The sequence below is a fragment of the Apium graveolens genome, chromosome 1 (genome assembly GCF_009905375.1).
Source record: "Apium graveolens cultivar Ventura chromosome 1, ASM990537v1, whole genome shotgun sequence".
NCBI lineage: Eukaryota > Viridiplantae > Streptophyta > Magnoliopsida > Apiales > Apiaceae > Apium > Apium graveolens.
Genome location: NC_133647.1, coordinates 134056013 through 134062346, shown reverse-complemented (window position 1 = coordinate 134062346; position 6334 = coordinate 134056013). Strand labels below are relative to the sequence as shown.

The 6334-nt window shown below is 41.6% G+C and overlaps 1 non-coding gene across 1 annotated transcript; it reads left to right on the top strand.

The window, feature by feature from the left end:
* Window positions 1-4836: 4836 nt before the first annotated feature.
* On the top strand, window positions 4837-4943 carry LOC141680476 (small nucleolar RNA R71). Its single transcript, XR_012558341.1, has one exon. It is a non-coding gene; the product is annotated as a small nucleolar RNA R71 (small nucleolar RNA).
* The last annotated feature ends 1391 nt before the right edge of the window (window positions 4944-6334 follow it).

Sequence of the window (6334 nt, the reverse complement as noted above, 5' to 3'; positions counted from 1 at the left end):
GTGTTTTTGGATAGGTTACTGACCTTTAAGGGTTCCTATAACAACAAATCTCGGGTTGCCTCCCAAGAAGCGCTTCTTTTACGTCATTAGCTTGACGTAGTGTACCTTGCTCAAGTTGACAATAAAACGGCACTAACCACTTCCCGGTTTGCCGTGTCCCCATAGTAATGCTTCAAACGCTGACCATTAACCTTGAATGCTTGGCCCAGATCATTCTCAAAAATCTCCACCGCTCCATGTGGAAACACAGTTTTGACAATAAAAGGTCCAGACCACCTTGATTTCAACTTTCCAGGAAAAAGTCGGAGACGAGAGTTGAATAAAAGAACTTGCTGCCCCGGCATAAATGACTTAGGATATAGCTTCCTGTCATGCCACCTTTTCACTTTTTCCTTGTACATTTTGTTGTTCTCGTACGCTTGGAGCCGAAATTCATCAAGTTCATTTAACTGAAGCATTCGCTTCTTCCCAGCTGCATCTAGGTCAAGGTTCAACTTCTTCAACGCCCAATAAGCCTTATGCTCAAGCTCCATAGGTAAATGACATCCCTTACCATAAACAAGTTGAAATAGGGACATCCCAAGTGGAGTCTTGTATGCTGTTCTATAAGCCCAAACTGCTTCATCGAGCTTTAAAGACCAATCCTTCCTTGACGGACAAAAAACTTTCTCTAGAATGCGCTTGATCTCTCTATTAGACACTTCCGCTTGACCATTTGTTTGCGGATGATAGGCAGTAGCAACACGATGATTCACATTATAGCGCTGCACCATAGAAGTGAACTTACAGTTGCAGAAATGCGACCCCTCATCACTTATGATTACTCGTGGCGTTCCAAACCTTGTGAAAATCTGCTTATGAAGAAAATTCAACACTACCTTTGCATCATTCGTTGGTAGAGCCTTGACTTCTACCCATTTTGAGACATAATCGACTGCCATCAAGATGTACTGATTATTACAGGACGAGACAAATGGTCCCATGAAATCGATTCCCCAAACATCAAAGACCTCGACTTCAAGCATCACATTTAACGGCATCTCATCCTTCCTCATAAGATTCCCCACTCTTTGGCAACGATCTCACCTTAAAATGAACTGATGTGCATCCTTAAACAAAGTAGGCCAGAAAAAACCTGCTTGTAGAATACGAGCTGCTGTCTTTTCACCACCATAATGTCCACCATAAACCATGGAGTGGCAGTCTCGTAATATCCCCTCCGTCTTACAGAATGGGATCCATCTCCTGATGATCTGGTCAGCTCCTTGTCTAAACAAATACGGTTCATCCCACATGCACCACTTCACCTCATGCAAAAACTTCTTCTTTTGAGCTGTATTCATATTAGGAGGCATTATATTGCTGACAAGATAGTTCACAATATCTGCGAACCATGGCTCTTCCTCCTGAACTGCGAACAACTGCTCATCCGGAAAAGATTCGTTGATCAATATCTTATCATGCGAAGTAGAATCGAGATTCTCCAATCTAGAGAGATGGTCAGCTACTTGATTCTCAATACCTTTTCGATCCTTGATCTCTAACTCAAATTCCTGTAGCAAGAGCACCCAACAAATAAGTCTAGGCTTCAAATCCTTCTTGGAAACCAAATAGCGAATGGCCTCATGATCAGTGAATACTGTCACCTTTATCCCAAGCAGATAAGATCGAAATTTTTCGAAACCAAAGACTATAGCCAAAAGCTCCTTCTCAGTAGTGGTGTAGTTCATTTGAGCTCCATTTAGAGTCTTACTAGCATAGTAGACCACATGAAAAAGATTATTCTTGCACTTCCCAAAAACTGCTCCCACCGCATAATCACTCGCATCACACATCATCTCAAAAGGCTTTGTCCAATCAGGTGCCGTAATAACTGGTGCAGTTATCAAACTCTTCTTGAGAGTCTCGAATGCCGCCAAACATTCATCATCAAATTTTAAATGCACATCCTTCTCGAGCAAGTTGCACAACGGCTTAGATATCTTCGAGAAATCCTTAATGAAACGCCGATAAAAACCCGCATGACCAAGAAAACTACGGATTCCTTTCACAGAAATAGGGGGTGGAAGAATTTCAATGACTCCCACCTTGGCTTTGTCCACTTCAAGACCCTTGCTAGAGACCTTATGCCCAAGAATAATGCCTTCACGCACCATAAAGTGACATTTTTCCCAATTGAGCACCAAATTAGTTTCCACACACCTTTTGAGCACCGCACGAAGATTATTCAAACATTCATCATACGAATGTCCAAAGACGGAGAAGTCGTCCATGAACACTTCGACATTATTTCCAATCATATCAAAGAATATAGCCATCATACATCTCTGAAAAGTGGCAGGTGCGCCACATAAGCCAAACGAAACTCTGTGAAAAGTGAACGTGCCAAATGGACAAGTGAAGGTAGTCTTTTCTTGATCCTCTGGTGCAATGCAAATCTGATTATACCCCGAATAGCCATCCAGAAGATAATAATACTCATGACCGGCCAACCAGTCAAGCATCTGATCAATAAATGGAAGAGGGAAGTGATTCTTTCTCGTGGCCTTGTTCAACTTTCTGTAATCCATGCATACCCTCCATCATGTGACTGTTCGAGTGGGAATGAGCTCATTCTTCTCATTTGCTACCACAGTAATACCTCCTTTCTTAGGTACACATTGCACGGGGCTCACCCAAGAACTGTCAGAAATAGGATATATAATTCTTGCATCCAGCCACTTCAGAATTTCTTTCTTCGCCACTTCTTTCATGATAGGATTAAGTCATCGCTGTTGCTCAACAGTTGGCTTACTACCTTCTTTTAGCAGAATTTTATGCATGCAATACGAAGGGCTGCTCCCTTTGATATATTCTATAGTCCATCCAATAGCCGATTTGAATTCTCTCAAAATCCTCAAGAGCTTGTCGTCCTCACTACCTGAAAGGTTAGATGCAATAATAACATGTAAAGTAGATGGATCACCTAAAAAGGCATACCTCAAGTGTTCAGGCAATGGTTTAAGCTCCAAAGTAGGTGCTTCCTCAATAGATGGTTTGAGCTTTCCTTCAGCATTTTTGAGGTCAGAAGTACCAAGAGATTCAAATGGCATGTCTAGCTTTTGCCTCCAAGGAGAAGCATTTAAATATTGTAGTTGCTCATTTCCATCCTCATCATCACTGTCAAACTCCCCCACTAAGGATTTCTCTAATGCGTCAGACATTAGCATATGATCAAGTTCTGAAGTTACCGCAGAATCAATCAAATCCACCTTTAAGCACTCCTCATCTTCTGTAGGGAATTTCATCGCTTTGAATACATTGAATGTCACATCCTGATCCTGCACCCTCGTAGTAAGTTCACCTTTCTACATATCTATTAAGGTACAGCCTGTAGCCAAGAAAGGTCTTCCCAAGATTATGGGGATCTTCTTATCTTCCTCGAAATCCAAAATGACAAAGTCTGCAGGGAAGAAGAGCTTATCCACCTTTACTAACACATCCTCTACTATGCCTTGTGGATATGTAATAGAACGATCATCCAATTGTAGAGACATGTAGGTGGGCTTTGGATCAGGCAAATTCAACTTTTTGAAGATAGACAACGGCATTAGATTGATGCTTTCTCCCAAATCGCACAGGCATTATCAAAAGACAATGGTGCAAGGAATGGTGAAGCTACCTAGATCTTTAAGCTTTGGAGGTAATTTATGTTACAGTACAGCACTGCACTCTTCCATTAGACCAACGGTCTCAAGGTCATCCGGTTTCACCTTCCTTGAAAGAATACTCTTCATGAATTTCGCATAACTAGGCATTTGCTCCAGAGCCTCAGCGAAAGGTATATTGATGTGAAGTTTCTTGAAGACCTCTAGAAACTTACCGAACTGCTTATCCAGTTTTTGTTGTTGCAATCTCTTAGGGAAAGGTGGTGGAGGATAGAGCTGTTTCTCCCCTGTATTACCCTCAGGCAGAGTGTGTTCAACAGTAGTCTTCCTTGGTTCCGCCGCTTTCTCCTTTTGCTTCTCTTCTTCATCACTAACTTCAGCTTCTCCGTCTTTTGCTTTTTCAGCATCAGCAACTTTTCCAGACCTTAAGGTAATAGCCTTGACTTGCTCTTTAGCTTCCATCCTGCCTAGCACTTCAGTATCACTGGGAAGTGTGCCAGGTTGACGATTGAGCACTGCATTGGCTATTTGACCGATTTGATTTTCCAAGGTCTTGATAGAAACAACCTGACTTTTGTACAAAAGCTTGAGTTCCTCGAAATCAGCACTAGAAGGTGGAGCAGCACCTCCTTGTTGAGGATATGATTGCCTTTGAGCATACTGCTGTGGTTGCTGGAATCCAGGTGGATTAAACTGTTTACTTACACCTTGCTGATATGGTTGCTGAATAGCATTCTGAGTATTGCTTCAGCTGAAATTGGGATGATTTCTGTTGTTAGGATGATAAGTGGATGGCACAGGCTGCTACGATCGCTGATAATTGTTCACATACTGAACAGATTCATTAACAAGAGAACACTGATCCGTAGCATGAGAACCTGCACAAAGCTCACAGACCATAGCTATCTGATTGACTCCATAGGTGGCTAAAGAATTGACCTTCATAGACAGCGCTTGGAGCTGCACTACAATAGTTGTAGCTGCATCAACTTCCAGAATACCTACTACCTTCCCAGGCATCATCCTTTGAGTTGGGTTTTGATGCTCATTTGCATCCATAGTTTCAATAAGATTATAAGCCTCAATATAGCTTTTGGCCCACAAGGCGCCTCCAGCTGCTGCATCGAGCATGGGCCGAGATTGGGACCCCAAACCATTATAGAAACCAGTGATCACCATCCAGTCAGGCATACCATGATGTGGATACTTTCTCAACATCTCCTTGTAGCGCTCCCAAGCTTCGCACATAGATTCTCTTGGTTGCTGCACAAACTGAGTAAGAGCACTCCTCATAGCTGCAGTCTTTGCCATTGGATAGAACTTTACCAGAAACTTTTGCGCAAGATCTTGCCAAGTAGTGATAGACCCAGCTGGTTCAGAATGTAACCAGTCCTTAGCTTTATCCCTCAGAGAGAATGGGAAAAGCCTCAGCTTGATAGCCTCATCAGTCACACCATTATATTTGAAAGTACTACAAATCTCGACAAAATTCCTGATGTGCATGTTGGGGTCTTCAGTTGCAGCACCTCCGAAAGAAACAGAATTCTGCACCATCTGAATAGTTCCCGGCTTGATTTCAAAAGTGTTAGCCTGAATAGCCGGATGAAGGATGCTTGACTGAATGTCTTCAATTTTAGGCCGAGAAAAGTCCATAAGAGCTGGATGATAAGTGACATTTTATACCACTTAGAACGTCTTATAATGGCTTGAATTGAAGTCTCGAAATCAAGTATTTTGTGTATTTGATGCGTTTTTCTAGTATTTGTGCATTTCAGGGTATTACTTGCATTTGTGGAGAGATTTCATCAAGAATAAGCCTTGGCATGTGTTTGGCATTGCATGTGGGAAGATAGGAGAAGAATGCATCAAAGAACGGGAGCAAAAACAGAGTTTTTTCCAGAAGGGGTCTGAGCGCCCACTCAGCTCTGCTGAGCGCCCACGCAGGATTGCTGAGCGGCCGCTCAGGGATGTAAATTTAAATTATTATTTTTAGACTCCTAATTCTGTTGAGCTTCGAACTTCTGAGATAACTGGGTTTTGTGGGACTCCTATATAAGTAGTTTTCAGAGACGTTTCACATAATGTTGAATCGTAGTATTAATCAAGGAGCGAGGAGATAAGGAAGAAGACCGTTTTAGCACATCGCAACGAAGAGGAAGCATATTTTCTTGTGATTCTTTATTTCATTATAATGTTGGATGCTAGTTTTCTTTACTTTGAACCTATTTACTCTTGTGATGTACTCAGGTTTAATATAAGTAATTTTAGTTATTATTCTCGTGTGTTATTATCATGTTTTCGTATGAACCCATGGTGACGATGAGTTCAATCATGGGCTAATTGTGATCATGGGGTCGTAATGGATTTACTATGGAATTCTTTAGTTAGTTGTTAAAACCTTAGTGTGTGATGATTGTATGATATCTATTATTGGTTGTGCTTATTCGTCTTATGTGCGTCGCGAACATATAAGATATGGTGTTAATCTCTTGTGAAGCGAAGGTGGATCTTGAGGTTTAGAACTTGCCATGCTAGCATAGGTTCATGTATGTGTATGCATGATTAGTGGGTATCTCTAACCGTTTTACTTGCCCTGTGTAATCATAAGGAATAACTTGTGCTTAAATCATTATGTTGTCAAATTCTGTAGACATATAGGGTCTCAACATAATTGATGGCTATTCAAC